Source organism: Theropithecus gelada, chromosome 15, assembly GCF_003255815.1.
Source record: "Theropithecus gelada isolate Dixy chromosome 15, Tgel_1.0, whole genome shotgun sequence".
Lineage (NCBI taxonomy): Eukaryota > Metazoa > Chordata > Mammalia > Primates > Cercopithecidae > Theropithecus > Theropithecus gelada.
In genome coordinates this window covers 53,242,607-53,269,662 of record NC_037683.1, presented here as the reverse complement: position 1 = coordinate 53,269,662, position 27,056 = coordinate 53,242,607, and the positions used below count along the sequence as shown (strand labels likewise).

At 35.1% G+C, this 27,056-nt stretch overlaps 1 protein-coding gene across 3 annotated transcripts in view; it reads right to left on the bottom strand.

Annotated features, from left to right (window-relative positions):
• Nucleotides 1–27,056, bottom strand: part of LINGO2 (leucine rich repeat and Ig domain containing 2) — a 1,258,067-nt gene that overhangs the window by 715,015 nt on the left and 515,996 nt on the right. For all 3 annotated transcript variants that reach the window (XM_025359407.1, XM_025359408.1, XM_025359406.1), the window contains exon 3: nucleotides 2,897–2,977. The gene's annotated coding sequence lies outside the window, so the exon portion shown is untranslated. The remainder of the gene's footprint in view (nucleotides 1–2,896; nucleotides 2,978–27,056) is intronic.

Below are 27,056 nucleotides of genomic sequence, written 5' to 3'. Positions count from 1 at the left end.
TACCATCATGTCTTACACTTTTAAATCTTACTTTCTCCAAACAAGTCATACCTAATCCTCTCAAACCTTCAAATTCCCACTAGGCACGGTGGCTCATGCTTGTAGTCCCAGCACCTCGGGATGCCGAGGCAAGTGGATCATTTGAGTTCAGGAGTTCAAGAGCAGTCTGGCCAACATGATGAAACCCCATCTCCACTAAAAATTCAAAAATTATCTGGGCATGGTACTGCATGACAGTAGTCCCAGCTACTCAGGGGACTGAGGCATGAGGATTGCTTGAACCCAGGAGGCGGAGGTTGCAGTGAGCCGAGATTGTGCCACTGTACTCCAGCCTGGGCAACAGGGTAAGCCTCCATCAAAAAAAAAAAAAAAAAAAAAAAAGAAAGAAAGAAAAAAATAAAAAAACCTTCAAATTCCCAAATTATTATGTCTGTTCTGGGCAGTTATCCTTGGGTTTATCAATGTTCTCCTTCAACGTGAACTGAGCTAACAGTTTTGGGCAGGTTCTTCTATACACACTGCTGACCTATTTTACAGCTTGTTCAGTATGCCTGTGCTGTCATCTACATTCCAATTACAGGTTGGTCATCACACTGGTGACACCTTCTAAACATGAACCTATGACTCTATGGACAACATAAAATGTCTCTGCTATATTCACAATTTTTCTAGCTCTTAACTAATATCATGGAATTTTTTTTTTTAAATATTCTGGATGGCTTTAGAATTGAGAAAATAATCTTTAAAACCCCAACAAAGATTTTGAGGAAATGAAGACCTTTATTTTTCTTGGAGATCAGCAATAAAATAATGGTAAATAATTCAGTACCCATGGTGGAGTGGTAGTAGGGGAAGGTTAAAATCTCCTTTTCTTATTTTAAATGAAATCTTATCCACAGGCAAAAGAAAAGGAGCCAGTGCTATTAGGCAAAGAGGATGAAAATGGAAGTGAAAATGAACTTAATAATTAGAACTAGAACCTAGAGGATATTGACCTATCATATCACCCTTCCTATGTTACATGCCTTAAACTTTGGTTAAAATAAAGTTCTCAGTGCAGAAAAATTTGCATGTGGATTTGATTTTTTAATCCCATAAAAATGAAACAAATTATTAATTTAAATAACTTCGAATAATTTCATAGATTAATAATGTGTGTTTCACTTTTAGCTGATAAGAAAAAAAAAACAACCTCCTAACTATATGCTCTGAAAGTACATCTTTAATATATCTAAAAACAACTAGTGTCCATTGGGTCCACAATCAGAGATATATTGCAGAATGTCACATAAATTCAAGCAGGGAAAAAAGGTTTTAATTTACCAGGATTACTTAAACTGACTAAAGAAACTGTTAAAGAGTATTCTCAGATATATGCAAAAAAAAGCAATTACATTTCACTATGTCTCCAAATCATTTCAAATTTATCATATTTTAAGTGTCCTTAAATGTTCTTTTTGATTGGAAGAGCCCTATAAATGACAGGCAGTTTTGTGCTGTGCAAATTAGCAGCTTCTCCTAATTCTTTTCACAAGGCTGTCAATTTTTTATGTATTATCTCATCCAAGTTCACATAATGGAGACTCTTGTAAATTGTGAACCATATGCTTCATTGTGCAGTTCACAATTTAAATTTTATCAATGATGCCTTTAATTTTTTTTTAAAAACTGACCAATATTGTGTATTTTGTATCTGTTTAATTTACCCTAGTTACACCTGAAATATATGTATTTTTATATTTAATCTATATTTCTGCAAATGAAGAATGTCAGTTTTCTTTGAACCCCAAGATCCCATCCTAGACTAAGGTGTAGGTGTATTTTTGTGTCTATGTGTGTATTCACCATTTCTACCTGGGTAAGTCACTTACGTACAACTCCCTGCTTCCTGTCTGTTATTGTTTGAGACAAGTGAACTTGGCTGGAAGCAAGCATATTCCCTTTTTAGAAAACTTATTTTTTTTTCAGAAGACAATTTTGTATTAGTGCTTCATTTCTTTGCCTTCGTGAGGACACAAGTGATGCAGTTCCATACACCTTTCTTTAGATGAATTAAATAAGACATTTCTTAACAGTTATGAGCTAAACTTAATCTTCCTGGGCACCACTAGATTTCTTTTTATTTTTTATTTTTATTTTTTTTTCTGTAATTTCAGGTAGTAAAAAGAAAACAGCAGTTGTAAATGCCACAATATACTCTCCAACATTTGGAAGAAATACGAAAACACAAAAACAAAAATACCCATTGTGATGCTCAGTAAGTATTCACTAGCAGAGAAGGCAAAGATTAAAAAACTAACAGGACATTCCAGGAAAAGAAAGTCACTCCCATCACATATATACAAGACACTGTAAGGCCATTAGTATTACTGGGGGAAATAAAAAGTAAAGGAACTCAGTTTTCATTTAAAATGTACAATACCTCCTATACAAATTTAAATTTATATACCTCTTATATCACAACTTTTGTTGTATGTATTAATAAACATCTTCATTCATCACCCTTTCAAATGTGTATTAAAACATGCTAAAATAGTGTTTTAATGGATAAAATATGACGTATATTTGAACATGCTAAAATAGTGTTTTAATGGATAAAATGACGTTAAGCAAACACAAACAGTATACAGACTGTCAGAAACATCATCACATATATAATAGCTTTACAGAGAAAAATTTATAAGCCCAGCAGTGGATTGTCAACATGCCAATAACTTCCTCCAGTCACTTTGGGGCACACAAATTAGAGGAACTAATTAAATGCTTGATTAAATTATTAAATATATGATTAAATAAAACTGTCCTCTTCCTTGGTATAATAAAAATACATTTTAAAATAAAAAAATTCTATTTCATTTCATCCTGAAAATACAATTAAAATAAATTTGGCATTTACCTCATGTGATTAAAAATCCACTGGATACTTTAGAAGCGCAGGCAGCTCATGATACAGCTTTCTGACGGCACTCATCAATTCCTACAAATAACAAGAGGGTGAAAGAGAATATTCAGAGCAATACATGTCTCTGTAAAATGATGGTGATTAGCGATGAAACTTTTATTATCACTCTACACTGCCTTTTAAAATGTACCTGACTATATATTGCTGTTATAATAGCTTTTGTTAAATGTGCAATATAGCAATGAAAATTATGTCTGTCTAGGACTTCCAAGGTACTAAAATAGACCCCAGATTACGACGTACTGCAAAATATCAAACCACACAGTAGCACGTTATTTTACTGAGAAAGGCTCTTGGATTATAAAAACAAAATAATTTGTAAATGAAATGTTTTCTTATGTGCGTTACCACATCAAATCATTTTTCTAATCATGATGCTAAGTTATCAGAAGTAGAGGGTTTAGCTTTTACCATTGGCTACTTTAACTAAATTTCAGCAAATATCCTTACTTTATATCTCATAGATTTTCCAGGGAAGAGCCATAAAATGTGGGAAATGATGGTTATCCATCTGATAAGTGAATATGCAATATGGTAGTTTTTAACTTATCAAATGAATGGCTATCATTTCCTACATTTTATGAATCTTCCTCAGGAAGACATAGAAAATAAAATAGGTATGCTTGCTAAAATAGCAAGATACTACATAGTATATACAGTAGAAAATTACATAGTAACTCACACTTTTACGGTTTCAATTATCTGGGGAAGAAACTTTTTTAAAAAAAGCATTATTTTCTCCCATCTACTTGATGAAAGAGAAATAAAATAAGCAACATAGATGCGTATTTTGTTGCTGCATATTGTCACTTTCCCATGTTTCCCATACACAAATATGTAGCGTGATAACTGTATAGCATCCCTTTTCTACATGCCCATTACTCTAAGCCTCACACATGTTACATTCAGGAACAAATCTCAGTGAATCACCACCATGGACGTCTGCTCATCCTTTCCCCTCTGCACATCCCCGACCCTTCCTTTAAACCTCTGACTCTTCAGGTGACAAAGATGGTCAAGGTAGAATAAAAAGAGATGGTAGAAAGATGGTGCTCCTGTATTCATAAGAGCAAAGACATATAATATACCTAAATGCTCATCAATGGCAGATTGGATAAACAAAATGTGGTACATATACAACACAAAATGCTATGCAGCTATAAAAAAGAAAAAGATTATGACCTTTGCAGCAACGTGGACAGAGCTGGAGGCCATTATCTTAAGCAAAAAAATACAGCAACAGAAAACCAAATACCACATATTCTCACTTATAAGTGGAAGCTAAACAACGACAATACGTGGACACAAAGAAGGAAACAACAGACACTGGGGCCTATTTAATTAAGAGTGGAGGGTTGGAGGAGGGAGAGAATCAAAAAATTACCTATCACATACTATGCCTATTCACCGGGTGATTAAATAGCCTGTACAAGAAGCCCATGTGACATGCAATTCCCTATATAACAAACCTGAACATGTACCCCAAACCTAAAATAAAAGTTAAAAAAAAAATGGTACTCAACTAAGAAGTATAACTTTGTCAAGGCACATATAGAAGATTGGAACATAAATACATGAGCATTTTCTTATCACAGGAGAAGTCATATAAGTTCATGATTAAAGTGTTAGATTTATAAAAATTACAGTATTTCAATTTTTCTGAAAGCTACTACTATCAGGAATTATATATAATTTTTATATATAATATATTATTAAATATATATTAATATATATTTATAAACATATATATATATATTTCTTATTACGTGTTTTCTTTTTGTTTGTTTGTTTGTTTGGAGGTATTACAACTCACTTTGAGAAAAAGATGCTTTATAGCCAAATAAATTCAGTATAGTGAATAACACATCCTGTTAGGTTCTAGAAAGAAATCAAAAGCTACACTTCCACTAGGCGGAAACAGACTTAGAAAGAAAGTGGTAACCACTTTTAGCAAGAAAGTGAGCATTCATATGTTCAGAATAGTAGGACACTAGGCAGAAAAACCCTAAAGCTCCAGGAATGGTTGCGTTGCATTTTATGAATTTCTACATATGTTGCAGAAACATCCCGTTTACTTGAGAATGCTTCAACTTCTCCAATGCCAGGTTGTCTTCTAAATCCGTACAGTATTCACTTTTTTGTGCCCTCTTTTACTTTATGATTTATAAATCCACAGCAAACAACTCTTAACTCTTTATTGGAAGCTCACTGTAACAAGTGCTGTGATAGGCACTTTCATATGCATATCTCATTTAATCAACAAGATATGTACACTGTCACACTTTGCAACCATTGGCTTATATAATGGATATCTCAGCATACAAATCTTAAATTATAAGTTGTATGTTCCATGAAATAAAGTGCTGTTTCCTACTCATTGTAAGTTTTAAGTTCCATATATTTAATTTGACTAAAGTGCTTTCTGAATGTCTAAAGTGTTTATTGAGTGTTTTAAAATATATATGGAATGTGAAAATTATTCAACTAAATCCATGATCTATTAGTTTGAAATGTGAATTTTAGCATTACAACAGAGAGATTCCTGAAACCTCATAAGATCTTTTGTGTATGATATTTATATATTAGATATATGATCTCTTTGAGGAAGAAGAAATGTACATTATATTTACAACCCACAAACCAGAAATTCCTAATTCCTTGGAAGAAAATAATTTTAACTAATACCGAAAGTTATTTGAGGGATGTGAAAAATAAGTTATGTTGATGAAGTAAGGAGTATGAATGCAAAAGAAGATACAAGATAAACAGGATTAAAAGGAGACTATTTTTCTTTTTTTTTTTTTTTGAGACTGAGTCTGGCTCTGTCGCCCAGGCTGGAGTGCGGTGGCCGGATCTCAGCTCACTGCAAGCTCCGCCTCCCGGGTTCACGCCATTCTCCTGCCTCAGCCTCCCGAGTAGCTGGGACCACAGGCGCCCGCCACTTCGCCCGGCTAGTTTTTGTATTTTTTAGTAGAGACGGGGTTTCACCGTGTTAGCCAGGATGGTCTCGATCTCCTGACCTCGTGATCCGCCCGTCTCGGCCTCCCAAAGTGCTGGGATTACAGGCTTGAGCCACCGCGCCCGGCCTAAATGGTCAAGTGAGTGGATAAATAAGTTGGGTGAAATGTGTTGATAAAACTTATAATAGCATTGTGTTTGCAAGGTATTTTTTGAAGGGCAGTTTAAGTAGTACAATTTTCCAAGTAGAAATTCCTCCAGAGTTTTGTGGGTTAATAACAAAATAATGGAGAAAAGAAACCAAAGCTGTAATTTCTAAAAAAGTAAATCAAAATTTACAATGATGGGGCATCACATTCTGTATTAAATGATAACAGCAGATGAGAAGCCAGGCCCAGATGTAATCCTAGATCATGTGATTTATTAGATTCTTCTCACCAAAATGATTTAGAGAAATAGTAGAAAGATATTAGTAATAGAATAAATATTGTTCAGGCCAGGTGCGGTGGCTCAGATCTGTAATCCCAGCACTTTGAAAGGCTGAAGCAGGCAGATCAACTGAGGTCAGGAGTTCAAGACCAGCCTGGCCAACACAGAGAAACCTCGTCTCTACTAAAAATAAAAAAGTAAAAAAATCCGGGTGTGGTGGCATATGCACCTGTAATGCCAGCTACTTGGGAGGCTGAGGTAGAAGAATTGCTTGAACTCGGGAGGCAGAGGTTGCAGTGAGCCAAGATGGCATCACTACACTCCACCCTGGGCAACAGAATGAGACTCTGACATAATAATAATAATAAATATTGTTCAGAGGATAAAAGAGGAAAATATGAAAATCAGTTTCTTAAGAATTGGTAGATGTAGCTCAACTGAGCTGGGACAAGATTGAGAACAGAAACATTAAGAAGCTATATCTTGAACACTTAATTGACACAATTCAAGGTGAGTGATAATGTTTATAAACAAAAGACAAAAAGTGGGAATTTGATGAATGTGTATTTTAAAGTAGTTAACAGACAAAAGATACCCCCAAACCATGTGTAAAAAAAATAAAATTCATCTGTATGCTTAGGATGGTCAATAAAATGTAAAGTAGTGAGTGTATCTAATTAAAAAAAGAAATAGATCCAGTCTCATAGTCATCATGATATAATGGTTAAGAGAGAAAATAATGTTAAAGAGAGGTAGTGAACATGCTGTAACAGTAACTACAGAGGATTAATATTTTTAAACTTCAAACAAACGTGACTCTAACTTCAAGGCCAGCAATATGTAAATGCAATTGATAAAATAATAACTGTGGCTGTGTTGACTTCTTATACAATACATGTAATCATCTTTAGAGATAAACAATACTTTAAATTGATTCAAACTGGGGTAAGCATATCATTTAGGTTTACAGTGATATGCTAGGAATAATTTGAAAAAGAAGGAAAGAATCTCCCTCGAACTTCAGTGCTACTTGAAGTTTTAGAAGGAAAAATATCAACCCACACTTGAATGTTTCTAGGTGGAAATAGTCTGTAGTTATTAATTATGTCTCTACAATTGTTTCAGAGAAAGACTTGAAAACCCCTGCTTTAAAGAAAAAGGTACACTTTTTACCATTTTCTCTGTCTTTTCCCACCACATTTTATAGTGATTCTCACACTTTATTTCAAGGTGGGGAAAAAGGGAGAATACTTTTCCAGAGAAAATATATACTATATGACATCTTCTCTCAAAAGGAAATGAATCCTTTAATTTATTTAAATGTTTATTTATTATTATTCATACTTTACATATAGTAGCCTAGAGCATTTCACATGGCATAACACAGGCTTTCACACATGATGCAGGGTTCAACATGGTCAAAAAGTCTGGCTGGTAAATTTCTTGGATGATTGCATAAGGCTAATAAAACAGCATCACTTAAGGATCATCCAAGTGATCTGCAGCCTCTCACTCTCAACATCGTTGTCTTTTTGTTAGGTTAATCAAGTTAAAAATTTTCATTGTGTTTAAACTTTTAAAAGTTGAAATTCTACCATAGCTACACATTTTCTTAAGTGGATAGTATATTTTGTTTGGTCTTAAAACATATGTTTATAAAATCTATCTCTTTAAATTACACACAAACAAACACGTACACAAAACTTTTGTGTCTTGTATCACAATAGCAAAATAATAACGATAATTAACAGTTACGGAATGCTTTCCATATGCCAGGCACTGTTCTATGTACATTATATTTATTTGCATGGTTAATTCTCACAACAGCCCAAATATATTATTTTATCCCAATTGAAAGATACAAAGTTGTGGCACAGAGGGATTAACTAATCAGGTAAGTAGAGCTAAGATTTAAACCAAGGTGGTTTGACTTCAGAGTCTGAGCTACTAAGAATTGCTGCACTATCTTTGATTAAAAGATACCAATAATGGCATTCAGATAACAATTGTGCAGACATGTTCCTTAACCATCGCAACTACTCTTGACCAAAAAATATCAAATCATTAAAAATGTGATAGAGTGGCAGAAGTAGTGAGTGAGAAACAACAGAGCTGAAGCTATCTGAAGGCATGGGCTGCTCCTGCTTACTTTATCTCATATTCATTGGTAAAGCATCAAAGACAAAGCAAGCCAGTATCCAAGAAATATTTGTTGTATGAGTGGTTAATAAAGAAAGAGGCTTATATGAGCACTGGTATTTCTGCATATCTTGGCTGGAAGTGCAAACTTCACACACTAGTCCAGATTCAGCACACATTTTCAGTGGATTCACACTCTCACCTTCAACTACACTGTCTAAGACTCTCACATAATCCCTTGATCCCTGGCCACCTGTGTTCCATTTACAACTGCCTATATTCATATTCATTAAAGCCTTTTATGCTACAGTCCTTTAATAAACTGCTCTAATGAAAAAATCTATTGTAATTTCATTTAATATAGGTAATTTTAACACAGATTTTTGATAGAAAATACCATAATTCAGGATAGTAATTCTAATGGTAGGAAGATCAGGCAGTAACACTATAAACCAGAAATCCAAACCAAGAAGCCAATACCCTGGGATGTCCTGAGTTCCTCCTTCTCTCTCACCTCCCCAGAAGCATCGCAAATCCATCTACATGTTATCATTATTACTGCCACACCCACTCCAACCTTTCTCCTGGATTATTCTGATGGTCTCCTAAGTAGTCTTTCTTCTTAAGCTCCTGCCCTTTCAATCTATTCTATACCTTCCAACCAAAATTATCTTAAAATATCAATTGGATCATGTCTTTCCACAAATGACTTCCTGTTGTGCTTTGAATATTTAAAAAAAAAAAAAAATCTTTATTTTTAAATGTTAAATCTAAAAGGCCTGGCCTCATCTGGTCACAGTCAACCTCACTTTCTGGCCTGCTCTCACCAGGCTCCATCTGTGCTGAAAGCTTCATTCTATTTCAAAGCCCTTACATGGCCTGTTGCCACTGTTAGAGCAATCCTCTTTCCATTCCTTGCTTAGTCATTCCCTTCTTTCCTTAGGTATCAGCTTAAATGCCACTTCCAAATGAATACCTTTTCCTAAACGGGAGTGCCTTTTGATATTCTGTTTGGCTTCCTGAAGTTTTCATCCCTGTCATTTTTTCATAATAATAGAGTGGTTTTGAGCTCAAGATTTATGTCCAGACTTACTGAGTTTAAATTTCCAGTGCATCGCTTGCTAGACTGCATGGTGTTAGGAAAGCTGTAATCCTTGTTATGCTCTAGTTTCCTTATTTATAAAATCAGATACAACATCATGTACCTAAAGGGATGGTTGTGAGGACTAAGTGAGTTAATACAACTAAGCACTCAGAATAGGGCTTTGTACATCAAATACTCAATAAATGGAACTGTCAATACTAAGTGAAATCATATTTATTTGAGTAATATTTTGATTACATTTTGCTATCCTGATAAACATGCAAACTTAAGACGAGCAGGAGGCCTGGCTATACTGTTACCCAACCACAAACTTGGTGCCTCAACAGTACTTTCCTTAGAAAAATTCATTACATATTTATTTAATTAATCAGCTAAATAAATGTGTGAATCTATAAATACACAGAATAAATAATTTTAAAATAAAATACTATAGATCAGCGAATTTGGGGACGGTGGATCTTTGATATCCACAAAATCATACAATATGTGGCAGTCTGCTTCACTTCTTTGGAAGGTTCCCTGGATCTAAAGACAATTTTGATATTGTGTTCACTCAACTGTTTCTCAATTCAAAGATATTTGAGAAATGACTGTAAAACACTTAGAGAAATTTGTGGCGGGTCATCTCATCTTCTTTCATTACTGGCAAATTGGGTTGTTAGTGAGTACAAAAACTTTGATGACTTTCAGAAAAAAAATTCTAATATAATATTTCTAAGTTTTAAAGAAATCTTTTCACCATTATCAAAGCTACAACACAGTTCCTTGGGGCTAGACTTTATTCCCAGAAAATCTCAAAACTCAGCTTCCCACATGATTTATCTTCTAATCTTCTAACTTTGGTTCTGATTTGTTGGCATTGCTGTTTTGTAGATGTCACCTTACGATGCATAATCAATAAGGATGTCTTGCTGATGCTTTTGAGAAAACTACTGCTATCCCAGTCCTCAAAATGGAAAGTATAAGATCCCAGATACCTAGAGTTCCTAACCATTAAAAAACAGAAATAACAATTTTTTGAGGTATGACTGGCATACGGAAAGCTGTACGTATTTAAGGCACACAACTTCATGAGTTTGAAGATAACTTTACACTTGGGAAACAACCTTCACCTCACATAGAGAAATAATAATAATAAAGAGGGTTTATAATTTTTAATATTTCTATTTAAATGTAGCTATGGTGATAAAAACATGAAAAGAAAGTGTTATACTAAAGCCTACTGAGTTGCTTTGTTCTGCTTTTTTAAGAATATTAATTTGGTCCTTTTTAAACATTTTTATTTATGTATTCATTTATATTAATTGATGAACATTATACATATTTATCAAGTACAACATGTTTCAAAATATGTACATACTCTGGAATGGCTAATGTATAATAGTATAATTACTATATACATTTCATTTCTTCACATACTTACCATTTTTTTTGTGTGGTGAAAGCATTTAAAATCTATTCCCTTAGCAATTTCCAGATATAATTATTGGATTATATCTGGAATTATATTCTAGGTGACTGTGTTATTGACTATGGTCATCACGTTTTACATTCAATCTCTGCAACTAATTCTTCCTACCTAACTGAAATCTAGTATACCTTGACCAACATCTCCTCAACCCTGCCCTGCACTCACCACACCTGCTCTCTACTTCTGAGTTCCATTTTTTTTGATTTAACATGTAAGTGAAATCATGATATATTGGTATTTCTGTGCCTGCCTTATTTTGCTTAACACGATGTCCCACAGGCTCATCAATGTTGTTGCATATGACGGAATTTCCTTCTTTTAAGAGACTGGGAAGTATTCTGTTGTGTATATTTACATTTTCTTTATTCATGCATCTGATGAGAAACAATTAAGTTGATTCCATATCTTGGCCATTGTGAATAATACTGCAATAAACATGAGATGCAGGCATCTCTTCAACATATTGATTTTATTTCCTTGGGATATATACCCAGTAGTGGGACAGCTGCATCGTATGGTAATTCTATTTTTAATTTATTGATAAACCATCATACCGTATTCCATAATGGCTAATTTATATTTCCAACTATAGTATACAGGGATTACCTTTCTCTATATCCTCTTCAATACTTGTTATCTGTCATCTTTTTTATCATAACAATTTTAACAGGTGTGAGGTGTTAGCTCATTGTGGCTTTAATTTGCTTTTATTTGATTATTAGTGATTGTGAGCATTTTTTCTATAACTGTTCACTATTTATATGCCTTACTTTGAGAAATGTCTGTTCAGATCCTTTGCCCATTTTTAAATCAGGTTATTTGTTGTCCTGCTATTGAGTTTTGTTAATTCTTTATGCATTTTTGACATTAAACCTTTGTCAGATATGTGGTTTTCTCCCATTTCATAGGTTGTCTCTTTACCCTGTTCATTGTTTCCTTGGCTGCGCAGAAGGTTTTCAGTTTTATATAACACCATCAGTCTATTTTCCCTTTTGTTACTTATACTTTAGGGGATGATATCTTAAAAATCATTGCCCAGATTAGTGTCATGGAACTTTTCCATGTCTTCTTCAAGTAGTTATGAAGTTTCACATCTTATATGAAAGTCTTTAATCCAATTTAAGTTGATTTTTGTATATAGTGTGAGATAAGGGTCTAAATTCATTCTTGCATGCAGAAGACAAGCAGGAATAAGTTAGTACCCTGGAAAAATTCATCACAAACACGGCTATGCCAGATACACTAGAGTGTCTTTTCCTGAAAAAGTTAATTGGAGGTTGGTAACCAGAAGGTTCTAAAGGGCAGCTCCTTTTAACTTCTTCCTCTGAGAAAGGGCAGTGATAGCAACAATCCAACCCCATACTGTGGTGTCCTCATAGAAGCCATTCCAACTGTCAGTGCAAAATTTCTTATCAAGCCCCTACTACTACAGCTTTAGACCTTTTATAGAATGCAGACAGACAAGCAGGGGAGGTGGAAAATGAAACAAACAAACAAACATAAAAGAACTAGTAAGGAAAAAGGGATATGGGAATGGGTGAAATGTCTCCAAGAAGAAAAGGAGCATCTGGCTGCTGGAACTGATGACCCACACTTTGAGGGTTAAAGCTACACTGGCTGAATCAATTCCTGGGCTAGCCTCATTTCTCTGCAGATGTACCATATTATATTCAGAGTATTTTCCCAAATTGTGTTCCTTTACCTATAATCCTAAAATAGTTTGGCCTAAGTACTATTACTAAGTACTAACTACTAGGTTGAAGAATTTTGAAAGAAAAATCTACAGCAGAGAATAGGAAGTAGAATAGAGACTAGAGAGAAATAGCTTCTCTTAAGTGAAAGCTTATGATTCAATCAATCAACTATAAAATAATTTTAGTCTAAATGGACCCATAACACATTCTGATCTCAAATTATATTTGAACATATCAAGAAGTAGAGATTCAGAGCGGTAGAGTGACTTACTGACAGCAAGCTGAAATGGCAGCAGAACTTTGGCTTCCAGATGCTACACAGTGAGTGTTTTCTGACTTGTTTCACCCTCAGAGGACACTGTTACCAATGCTTGTGCATAGTTGTTAGATTTATATTCAGCACTTTCCTGGAATTGCTGATTCCTGATCCTATATGCTGTCCTTTATAAAAAATGGATCTATAAACTTATATCAGTCTCTTTCAATGACACTGTTCAGTCACTTGAACACTGGAGCATTACTGAAGCCCTGAAAAGGATTGGACAGGTGGAAAAAAGCTCATGAAACCTAACTATTAACACAATGGCCTTTCCCGAACCTGTTCTGTATTCACTGGACTGTGCCTGACTTACATGTCTGTGGCCTTGTCAAATATTTGCTTTAAATTTCACTTCTTGTAAAATAATCTGTTAATGAAAGAGTCATAACCAAAGTCTTGATTCATTTTTGTACAGGTCATCTTTTAGACCTTTTACATGATTTTTATCAACATGGAATATTGCTTAGGAATCTTGAGGAGGTTTTAATTTACTTTTCTAAGACTTTTTAATATAATTTTTCATTTTGCCAGATACTTTTATAAGATAATATCATGATTATAGATGTAATTCTATAGTCATCAGTCTATATATTGTGTTTGCAGCAATATGATTTGAAATTGATACAAAATTAGGGCAATTTTGGTCATTCTAAATGTATTGTTATATATTTAAAATAATTTGCAAGGGGTTAGTGAACTACATTAATTATGAATATTGATATGCTTTTAGATTATTTTGAATATGTTTAATTAAAGGAATTCATTCAGAGTTAAATAATAGGAAGATTTCATATTAAAACATAATTATAGAAAGTTGTTTCTCTCTATGGCAGATACATTTCTATTATTTTTAAACACAGGAATTGAAAAGAAATTCAAATTTTAACCAAAGCCACGGTGAGATGTCTTTGAATGAAGGATAACAAAACACATATTCTCTGATGTAAAGTATGCAGTTATTTGGTAGAGTGATAAAACTGGAGAACAGCTAAAAATAATGATTTTAAGTATTCCCACTTTCCCCGTCCTGAGATAACAGAAAGTACCTCACAGCTAAACATACTATAGCCTATTTTTGGTATTTTTTGCTTGTATGTATATGTTTTTTTAATGTACCCATTTTTTTGCCCAGTACTTGTGCTTCATTTTAAATCAGTGTACTCGACCCCATTGTATTGCTGTTACTGATTCTAAAGGTTGAAAAAAATTCACAAGTCATATAACCTAAGCAAGATAGATGAGCCAAACTAATTTTTTAACCAAGTTTTGTACCACCATGTTCCTGTGAACTCCATCCCGATATCTGTATGGGCACATCTTTGACAAAACCTGTCAGGTTTTGCACTGTGTTTCTTTCATGGGACGATCATAGTATTTTTCACAATTTGGCACAAATCACACTCTTAAATCAAGCCTTCTAAGTTTTCCTACCCCAAGCAATAGGAACGTTGCTCATTCCCTCCTTTATGCCACCAAGCAATTAGATACAAGCCTCTATTATTACGTTTATCTTATTTCATAGCAATTATTTTGTATACAATATTTACCTGTTAATCAAAACCATAGCTTAATACGGTTCTCTCCTAGATGCCTATCTTAGAGCCAGGGTTAAATATTTCTTTTCTGAATGAAATAATCTTGTTTATATTTTATTTATACAACCATGATAAAAAATCTAACATGAAACGCAATCAAGCTTTATCATGAAAGTTTGTCATTCACTCATTCAGCATCTGCTATGTGGCAAGCATGTCTAGCTCTTCCTTAGTTTTGCAGAGACAGCACAGGAGAAACTGCGTGCGTTAACACATAGTAGACGCTCATTAGATATTAATGTATTTCCTTTTCTCCTTTCTTTCCTGCATTGTAGCCATGTCTCACATGGGGTCAAATAACAGACTCGTTATTAAGTACTCTTACTCTTTAAATACATGAGGATTTATTAAGCTTTTGGTTTCCTGCTTTTATAAATCAAAACTTTGTTTTGAAATTCAAAAATTTCAAAAATAATTTTTTTTTTTGCAAAAAATGTAAAGGTTTACAATTTTAAACACATTTTGTACCCAGTAAGTAATTTTATTTCCATTGTATGCATACAATAAATTAACAATATTTTCTGTGTAGACCAGGTTTTAAAATGTTTATTTATTTTTATTTTTATTTATTTATTTTTGAGACGGAGTCTCGCTCTGTCGCCCAGGCTGGAGTGCAGTGGCCCGATCTCGGCTCACTGCAAGCTCCGTCTCCCGGGTTCATGCCATTGTCCTGCCTCAGCCTTCTGAGTAGCTGGGACTACAGGCGCCCACTACCACGCCCAGCTATTTTTTTTTTTTTTTTTTTTTTGTATTTTTTGTAGAGACGGGGTTTCACCGTGTTAGCCAGGATGATCTCGATCTTCTGACTTCGTGATCCGCCTGTCTCAGCCTCCCAAAGTGCTGGGATTACAGGCGTGAGCCACTGCGCCCGTCATCAGGCCTGCTGAAGTGCAGTGGCGCGATCTGAGCTTACTGCAACCTCTGCCTCCCAGGTTCAAGTGATTCTCTGCAACCTCCGCCTTCCATGTTCAGATGATTCTCCTGCCTCAGCCTCCCAAGTAGCTGGGACCGCATGCATACACTACCATGCCAGGCTAAATTTTGTATTTTTAGTAGAGACAGGGTTTCACCATCTTGGCCAGGCTGGTCTTCAACTCCTGACCTCAAAGAGTGATCTGTCCGACTCAGCCTCCCAAACTGCTGGGATTAAAGGCATGAGACACTGCACCTGGACTTTTTTTCTTTTTTAACCTTTTATTTTAGGTTTAGGGGTACATGTGCAGCTTTGTTATACAGGTAAATTGCATGTTTCACAGGTTGGATGTACAGATTATTTCATCACCCAGGGAATATGCCTAATACGTGATAGGTAATTTTTTGATCCTCTTCCTCCTCTCAACCTCCACCCTCAAGTAGGCCCCAGTGTCTGTTCTTCCCCTTTTTGTGTCCATGTATTCTTGTTTAGCTTCCACTTGTAAATGAGAACATGTGGTATTTGGTTTTCTGTTCCTGTATTAGTTTGCTTAGGATAATGGCTTCTAGCTCTGTTCATGTTGCTGCAAAGAACATGATCTCATTCTTTTTTATGGTTGCATAGTATTCCACGTTGTATATGTACTACATTTTGTTTATCTAATCTGCATTGAGCATTTAGGTTTATTACACGTCTTTGCTATTTGTGATAGAGGAGCACCATCTTTCTACCATCTTTTTTTTTCCTGCCCTGACCTTTTTCACTAAAGAATTAGATATTTAGAGTCAAAGCACAGTGCTTAGTAAACAGTAGTTGACAGCTGTATTTATCAGTTAACATTATAACAAAAAATAGATGTACTTTGCAAGCTAAGCTTTAGTTGTCATTAAATTTCTGCTTTTATACTAATAACATTTCGTACAATTACTCATAGAAAAAGATGTGTATCTGATTTCCATTTGAGGCTTTCATTTGAATCTATTATACTCATATATCTTTGGAAACATATGATGTCATGTCTCTCTCATAATTGATGTTCACATGGGCCAGTCATTATTTTTGTTTTAGTCATTTTGGAGTGGAGAATAACTCCTTTATCTTTGAAGTTCTCCCTAAAACTCCTTACAGTAAAGTTGTCAGTTTCAACTTGTCACATATTCAAAGTCAGAGATCCTAAAAATAATCTACAGATACGGAAAAAATTCATCCACATATTTATTTGTATATCTTGTATATGTGCAGGTATGTGAGTCTAGACATACATATTTCCTCACCATTCCTCAAATTCTATTATGACTACTCAATTGCACCATTATTGGTAAGGTTTGTACTAAAAGTCATAACTACAGTCCAGACTATATCAAGATGAGTAGTGTGTGGCTGCATGATGATTTATTTATATATAACATGTATGATATGTGTGTGTGTGTGTGTGTGTGTAAAAGAGAGAGAGAAAATCAATAACCAAACATTCTAGCAGTATACATTGGATAGTTTTAAAATAGCTTTATTTTCTTTCTTTCTGCCCAGATATGGGGCAGAAATTGGGGAAATTAATCTGGCCCTAAGGTCTTGTAATTGGATATCACACATAAATATCCTCAAGCCTTACATCTTCTTTATATAATTGATGAAGGCATTCTAAGTACAATGTAAGTCTTTGTGCTAAGTATAATATAATGCAAATACTTGACCAGATGATTTTGTAAGGGCAATATTCATTTTTGAAAATTAAACAACTGACATTTCATATGCCCAAAGGCTCTGGTACTGTACATATTATTGATTAAAGTGACATTTTAAAGTTACTATAGTGCAAAAGAGCTCATTAAAATAGAAAACTAATTTTTATGGCTTTTAATAGCTCAAAATTAGCCAGAACACTAACAGCGTAAATGTTTGACTGAAGCACCAGGTGGAAAATTTGTATCAATATCCAAATGTCCTCAAGTAAGATTTCATTTCATAGAGTACAATCTTGGGACCGTTTTCAAACTACACAGATCTATAAATGGCAAGCAAAACACCTGCATTAATCCTTGACTATGCTTTTATTTATTTTTTGGCAATAAATAGTCAACTTCTACACCTAGTCCTATATTTTGCCACTTTCTAGAGACAGTAACAAGCCTCTAAATGCAGGTTTACATCCATTGGACACCTTTGCCCGATAAATTGGGCTTATTGGAATATCCATTTCCGGTCTTGTTTCTTTGGCTTAAATTACACCAGAATAGGAATCATTTCTGGTGATAGGAGTATTTAAACACCCATGTCCTACTGAAAATTCAATTTTGATACAGTGGAATTTATGTTGAATGTAAGAAAAAGATGCCTTTAAAAGATCTTTCATTTCAAATTCTATGTCACACCTGTAGTAGGTATTCAACTTAAAGGGGATGAGTGGTTACTCTACTTTTATGGTACTTTTCAAGACAGTTACATCACTGACCATATTCAGACAGCGGAGATAGTAAAAATGCACCTGGACAAATGAAATTTGATTAAAATAAACATAACTGAGAAACAAACTATGTGTGGAAGTCAGTAAGTTACACAGAATAGAAAACACTGATTTATTCATACCCAGATAACATGTCAGCTCCTATTTATGGCTGAGCACAGCGTTTACATAGGTAAGAAATATGAATGATATTGCAGTGCAGAGGGATGCATTCTTGATATTCTTGAATATAGTTCTCCCATTTATAGCTTCACTTTAAGCTAATGATTTAGGTGTTAAGTGTAGGGTTTCATTTTCAGTATAGCTAAGATTGACTTCAGGTTAATTTTCAGCGTTATATTTAAGTTTCAACTAAACAGTCATGCTAAGTGAAATTCCTTGGTCATTCTTAAAATGTCAAAGGCAGAAATTATGAGAAACAGAGGCTTACCATAAATACTATGCCAGAAGCTGAACTGTAATATGTCTTCTGAAAAAAAGAGAGAGAAAGACTATTGGTCATAAGAGTCAGCTGTCCTCACTACTCATTTGAGTGAACATATGTAGGTCATTTGTCCTCTCTTTCATTCTCAGATCTGTCTTACACCACAATGTGCTTGCTCCATCTATCACATTAATCTCTGTAAGCTCTATGCACAGGGATACACAAAAAATCAATGCAGGCTCAAGTTCAGTAACTGTATGAAAAAGGCCCGACAATTAAGGTGATTTTTTTGTTTATTTTTATTCAGTTGTTTTAATGGAAATGTACAATTCAATATTTTGATGCCAATTTTATTTTATTTCTTATTTCCTGAAACAGGGCTATACAGTAACATAGTTTCTTTTTTTTTTTTTTTTTTGAGGCGGAGTCTCGCTCTGTCGCCCAGGCTGGAGTGCAGTGGCGCGATCTCGGCTCACTGCAAGCTCCGCCTCCCGGGTTTACGCCATTCTCCTGCCTCAGCCTCCCAAGTAGCTGGGACTACAGGCGCCGCCACCACGCCCGGCTAATTTTTTTGTATTTTTAGTAGAGACGGGGTTTCACCGTGTTAGCCAGGATGGTCTCGATCTCCTGACCTCGTGATCCACCCGTCTCGGCCTCCCAAAGTGCTGGGATTACAGGCTTGCGCCACCGCGCCCGGCCAACATAGTTTCATTACAGTAATATATAACGATTGTACCCAAATCACAATTGAAAAGCTTCCAAGTTATGAGCAAAGACTCTGTGAATGGGAAAGAGGAGAAATGTGTCAGCTGCATAAAACACAGACAAAATGTAAATAGTGTGAAACCTTCCAAAAGTTTAGTTAACTTTGAAAAAGTTCTAAAAATTTCACACCAAAATCTCATCCCTTCAAACAGTTATATGCACACTCCTCTATTTACTCATATGATAAAAATGGAAACTTCACATATAGAGTTGCTGCAGGCTACAGTAAACACTGTAAGGCAGAAATACATTACCTCTGGCAGGGTGTATCACAATGACCCCATTAAACTCCTTTAAGGATTCTCCTTATGATCTCAGTTCATTAGTCCTTTAAATAGCATTTGCCATGACAAAAGAGAACACTTAGAAGGAAAGCCTTAAATCCCTCTCAGTCAAAGGCTCACTGAGCCAAGAACAAGCCCAGAAGTTATCAAAACAAAGCTTCACAAGTTTGGAATAAATTAGCTTGCTTGGGCACAAACTGAATAATGTGTCTGTGTTTTTTCAGTGCCTAAACATAATCTGTTTGCCTCAGGCTTTTTCTAAACCTAAAATCTCATGCTGTCAATGTTATCTCTAACCACACTCCTTTAAATGAAGGAATGTCACTGCTTCAGGTGACATGGTTCCTGCTAAGGGAAATTGCCCAAGGAAGAATGCAGGTGTATCTGCCATTCAAAAGCCTAAAAGTTGTGTTCGTTATTTAAAAATAAACTCGTTTAAACAACAGAACTAGTTATTACATTAATTTATTGTCAACACAACTAAGTGCAGGCAGGCAGATATAATAACCTATGTGTAAACTACTAAGCAAGCTGAATAGAAAGGAATCTCTACTGTGAGTGACTTTCATGGCACTAACACAGGTACTCACTAAAGCCGTATTTCATATTCCATTGTGTAGTTTCATTATTACTATACGGATAGCTGTGCACATAGCTTCCTATAATATGTCATCTATCTGTCGTTTTCACCTTAGCTCATTTTGATTCATTAATGTGTTGAGGGGATGTACTGCATGGCAGCCCCCTGATCCTCATCTGCCGGTGTTCATGATCTTGCAAAATCCCTTTCCCTTGATCTTGATGAGCATGTGATTTACATCTAACTGACAGAATATGGTAAAGACAGCAGGATGACATCACTTCCATGATTATGTAAGACTGTCTTGTAATACAGTTGCTCTAGTCTGCTCTAGTCTTTTTCATCCAGATGAAGTAAGTGGCCATATTAGGGAAGTTCACATCTCAAGGAACTCCAGGTAAAATGTTTAGGAACTGTGGGTAGCTCTTAGGAGCTGAAGGGAATCAACAGAAACTTAGGACCACCCCCAGCTACAGCCATCAAGAAACCAGGACCTTTTGTGCTTGAACTGCAAAATAATGAATCTGACAAAGAGCTGAATGATCTTGGAAGTGGATCTTACCCATTTTAGCCTCCAGGTGAAAAACAAACAACCACATTAAAAATTGAACAAAGGACATGAACAGACACTTCTCAAAATAAGATATACATGCAGCCAAAAAACATGAAAAAAGCTCAACATCAAAAATGATTAGATAAATGCAAATAAAAACCACAATGGGATACCATCTCACACCATTCAGAATGTCTATTATCAAAAAGTTAAAAAACAACACATGCTGGTAAGGTGGTGGAGAAGAAGGAACACTTTTACACTGTTAGTGGGGGTGCAAATAAGTTCAACTATTGTGGAAGACAGTGTGGCAACTCCTCAAAGACCTAGAGGCAGAAATACCATTTGACACGGCAATCCCATTACTGGGTATATATCCAAGGGAATATAAATCATTCTATTATAAAGATACATGCATGTGGATGTTCACCACAGCACTATTCACAATAGCAAAGACATGAAGTCAACCTAAATGACCATCAATGATAGACTGGATTAAAAAAATGTGGTAGGCCGGGTGCGGTGGCTCACGCCTATAATCCTAGCACTTTGGGAGGCTGAGGCTGGTGGATCCTGAGGTAAGGAGATCGAGACCATCCTGGCTAACCTGGTGAAACCCCGTCTCTACTAAAAATATAAAATATTAGCTGGGCGTGGTGTTGGATGCCTGTAATCCCAGCTACTCAGGTGGCTGAGGCAGGAGAATGGTGTGAACCCAGGAGGCAGAACTTGCAGTGAGCTGAGATTGCGCCATTGCACTCCAGCCTGGGTGAGAGCGCGAGACTCCATCTCAAAAAAAAAAAAAAAAAAAAAAAAAAGAGTGGTACATATATACTATGAAATATTATGCAGCCATGAAAAGGAATGAGATCATATCCTTTGCAGGGACATATATGGAATTGGAAGTCATTATCCTCAGCAAATTAATGCAGAAACAGAAAATCAAATGCCACATGTCCTCACTTATAAGTGGGAGCTGAATGATGAGAACACATGGACACATGAGAGGGAACAACACACACTCGGGCCTGTTGGAGGGTGTAGGGTAGGAGGGAGAGCATTAGGAAAAATAGCTAATGGATGCTGAGCTTAATACCTAAGGTGATGAGACGATATGCACAGCAAACCATCATGGTACACATTACCTATGTAAGAAACTTGCACATCTGCACATGTACCCCTGAAGTTAAAATAAAAGTTGGAAATTAAACAAACAAACAAACAAACAAAAAACCAAAAGACATCGCCCAGCCCACACTCTGATTACAGCCTTGGGTGACCTATGAGCAAAAGATACAGCTAAGATGTACCCAGATTCCTGACCCATATAAAAATTGTGAAATAAAAATGCATATTGTTTCAAGCTGCTACACTCGTGGCAATTTCTTATGTAGTAAAAGAAAACTAATACAATGTATATACGATAAGATAGTATCATTTCTGACTATCAGTTACCTACTTCCATCTCCCTGGGTAAGGCTTTCTTCATTTCTTATTAGGAAAATTTGTTGTAGTCATTTTCTGGAAAACTTTACTTTCAATTCATAAATAGTTTCTAGAATAGTTTTCAAAGTTGTTTCTAGGGGAGACCTTTATCAAAACAATAAAAGACATACTTTGTCTTTGGAATTTCTGTCTTTTACTTACTCTCTTCCTTCTATCCTCTTCTATTCCCACTTAATCAGGTGAATTCCCCAGTCCTTTAATCTATTGTTTCTCCACCTCTCCTCCTGACAATGAATCTTTCAGATGCCTCACAACCCTTCTCATTCTAACAAGCCACTCTTAAGATTAATAGATCATAATAGCTTAATTCCATTTGTATTTGTACAGAGACTTACACAAACACACTGCAATTCCATGGTTATTAAGTGGACCAATATTGTAAATAATTGTTGAAGAGAAATTTCAGTATATAGAACAGGTAAAGCAAGGTTGATGGTAGATGGTGTTGTAGAAGGAGATGGAGAATGTGGGTAGGGGTTGACAGAAAACCCAGTACAATTCCAGCTCAACATCTGCTACACCCCTTAACACATGCAACGTCAGCCCAGCAGCATCAATGCGCAACCATAAGGTTTTGGTTAAGACAGTTTGAAAATCACGGCTTTAAACCAAAATAATTATTCTCTGATGGGAATATATCTCAATAGTTCTCAAAAGAGATTGGTTTACAGTCTTAATGGAATCATGCCATTTTGCCAAAGTTTAAACTATATGACGTCAATTTACCCTCAAATTCTTAGTATTCTCAAATCACATATAAACCTACTGTACCAATTTCACAAACTTTATTTTCCTGCTAGCTCACCCTTGGGTAAAGTTGATTGGTTGAAACAAAAGTATTCATAGAATGTAGACTTTTTCATTTTTCCCACATCACAGTGAATGCACCTGGGGCCATCACTGATCCTTACTGTATTGGATCAGTAATTGACTTTTTTCCTTCCTGTAGCCTCTGATCTTCCATGTGCAAGCAAAACCTTATATCATAATCACTTGTAGAATGTTTTGTCAAATTCCTTATTGCATCCTTAAGAAACTGAGAGGAAAAAAATGCCTCAAAAAAAAAAAAAAAAAAAAAGCAGTACATCTACATACTAAAAAATTTAAAAGAATATCCATCATAGTAGTGATCTTGAGAATCTTGGATAACTTGTATTTAACATTTATATAAGGTATGTGCATATTATTTCATTAACATAATTCATAACTCCATGTACACTTTCAGCAAAAGGATTTTAAAAGTCTTGTGTACTAATATTAATGCATCTGGGTACTACCAACAATAGCTACAATTGAGTGAATTCCTACTATAGGCCAAAGCATAGCTAAAAATTATGTATATATAGCAATTTCTGGAGAAAACATATAATGAAGTTATTAACTCCATCTAACAATTAGTAAACAAGCTAGAATGGGTGAGGAATCTTCAAAGCAGAGACAGCTAGTAAACTCTGGAGATGAAATAAAATCTCATCCCTCATTATCTCCAATGCCTGTGTTCCGAATCATTCTGTCACTGGTTTGATTCTAGGATGGAATGAGGTTACAAAGAAAATAAAATGGATAATTATTTATAGTAACTGGTATTTGCACTATGATATTCTCATATCCATTCCTAGGTACTCTCTTGCCTTTAAGATAATCCCAAACTTTATAAAGTAGCAGTATCAGCCGGGCACGGTGGCTCATGCCTATAACCCTAGCACTTTAGGAGGTTGAGGTGGGCGGATCACCAGAGCTCAGGAGTTCGAGACCAGCCTGGCCAACATGGTGAAACCCCGTCTCTACTAAAAATACAAATACTAGCCGGCTGTGGTAGTGTGCACCTGTAATCCCAGCTACTCAGGAGGCTGAGGCAGGAGAATCGCTTGAACCCAGGGGTCGGAGGTTGCAATGAGCCAAGATCATGCCACTTCACTACAGTCTGTGTGAAAGATCAAAACTCCGCCTCAAAAAATAAAAATGAAATTAAAGTGACAATTTCTCTCATATCTCCTTGTTTATACTTAGAACCTCTTATAAGACCTTTCCTTTCTATTCAAACCTTTATGTTGTCAAATACAGGTTTTCCTGTTTTCTTGCCTCCATACATTCATGCCATTCAAAACATAATAACCTGAAATATGATCTCTCCATACATAGCTGTTTTCGAAGGACTACATCAAATCTTACCGACTCAGTGAAAACTTCTCTAACAATAAATGCAAGAAAAATGCCTGACATTGGGGTGGCACTGGTGCTCATAAAAACGAAGGTATTGGAGTTTCCATCTTAGTCACATGTGATTTCTTTCTCTGAATTCATAGAACAGTGGGTGTCAACATCACATATTTCGAATATATATTGCCTTATACTTTTAAAATCAAAATATGAGCATGTTTTATCTCTTCTACTACATTGTAGAGGAAAAGACTACTTGCTTCAGAGAGCAATAAATATAGTTTATTATATTAAGGTATTTAATAATTATTTTTTGATGAAAATTCTGAGATCTGTGACGAAACAAATTGTCATTTTTTTTTAAATGAGCATACAGTTATCACCTTATCATTTTAGGTTAATAATTCAGCATTTTATTTTTTCTCTACTAGCCTCCAGGCAGCTTTTCCCAATTTTGTGCTTGAGTCATAGCCACACAATCCAAGCATTAACATTGTATTAGGGTTATATTTTACATGTGATTTTTCTTGGTGCGCTTCCATTTTTTAACATATTGTTATATTTTAAACATATGAAATGATAGAAATCAAGAATATATAATGTTTAAAGACAATATTTTCAGATACCTAAAATTCGGTACCATTTCTCATTTACCTCTGTAACTGATAGTTCATTCATTCTGTGATTTATTCATTAAACATTTATTGCACTCCTATCATCCATCATACACTTTACAAGGTATTTCAGATGCAGGGATTTTAAGAGACCATCAATGTGGTGATCCAGATACATCAATAGTCCATAAAAATATAAAATAATAATTATTCTACCAGAGATATTCACAAGGTGAAATAGAAGTACAAAGGAAGACATCCTTAAGTCAGCCTGGCAAGGCTTAGTCTCATTCAAGTGTTAACCCCAGATTTTGAGAAGAGGCTTCTTATGAATCTTAATCTGAATTCTGTCTTGGAGTTAAATAAGTTCTCATTCAAAGTACAGCTCTGAAATGCCAGGGCAAGCTGACATCAATAGCCTTTTTAGAACCTGAAAAATAATTACTGGCTTGAAAATGTTAGGGGAATGGTAGGTAGGATTTGTGTCTTCTTTATACATTTATTCATTATAGTTTTCATATGCTTCTCATAATCCCTGAGTAAATGCTTTCATCAATTGCTTTCCCATGTTGTTGGTGATACCGCTTACTGGAAGTCATACACTAAGTGTATACATATGCTATCAGAAGGTGGTACTTAACCAATTTATTCTTACCATCAAGTATTAGACACTGACCCCATCAAACTCCATGTCCCTACTGATATTTTGAGCATGATATCAGGTGGTAGTTAGTGAAAAAATAAGCTTATTATTGCTTCCAGCTATAACTTCTGTGGTCCAGTTAAAAACTCTTATGTAAGGCCATTTTCAATTGAATATATGGTTTTCAAAAAAAATCATTTGTGAGACAGTTGTTTCATTATGGACACATTTTTATTTTCAAATAAAGATTGCAAGTAGAAATATATTTTGTTCTCAGGTCAATTTTCCCAGGTCAATTTTCTATTAATCTATTAAACTAAATATAGTAGATAAATGTCAATAATAAAATAAATATTTGATCTCCTAGTTCCCAAATGATTTATGAAGAAGGGTAAGAAAGAAACTTAAAATTCCTGGTTCATAAGTCAAACTATGGCTACAGTTTTGAACATATGACATTCTTTTACCATCTTATTTCCTTTCTACATCTGCATTAATAATTTCAGAAAATATACTCACTACTGTAGCTCACACGACATCTCCTATCTCCCAAAGGATTTCCTGATGAAAATAATACCTATAGCAATCAGGTGAAGCTTACTTACAATCTCAAAAATCCTTACATATACCAACTCCTCCTATCCTCACAGCAACCCTATGCCTATGAGGTAGATAATGCTATTATCCCAAATTTTCATGATAGGAATCCAGGGCACAAGAAGTTAAATAACTTACCCACAATCACACAGCTAGTAAGGGCAGAACTTGAATTTTGACTGAGGCAGTCCAGCTGTAGAGGCCGTGCTGTTAATTATCTTTTCACTGAATTAATTGTGTGGGGGCTCTAGTAATGAAAGGTGGAAGGGCAGCATAGCCAATGTTCACATGTGTCACTTATGAGCTGGATTCTTCTCTGTTAGAGACTAAGTATGTGTGTCATGTTCAAAAGTAATTTAAAGGCTTTATTTCCCACTAAATTAGAGGACACAGTTTCCTTTAAATGTGTTTCCATGATTTTATCCTGCCTGTTACTTTTTATGCAGCTTATTGAATTTACTGTAGGTGAGCTGTATACCCATTGAGCTCTCAGGACATTTTACCTTCCCCAATCTCTAATGCAAAAACAAACAAACAAGCAAACAAAGAAAGCATTCCTGTTACAGTACAGAACAAGAAAACATTTCAATTTGTCATAATTGTTTTGACAGTGAACACAGTTTTTCATAACTGGCAGGCTTAGCTCAGGCCAAACCCTATTGTAAAAGATGTCATTGAATCCTCACAAAAACTTATTATATTCATTCCAATTTTGCTTCATTAAGTGACAAATATACAAAAGTGTTTAACTTCATTAAATGTCAAATGAAACTTTTAATTGATACATAAATATTTGCAGAATTTTTAAAATGTTAATATTAAGATTGTACTTACTTATAATTGAGATTGTAAGTAAGCTTCACCTGATTGCTATAGGTATT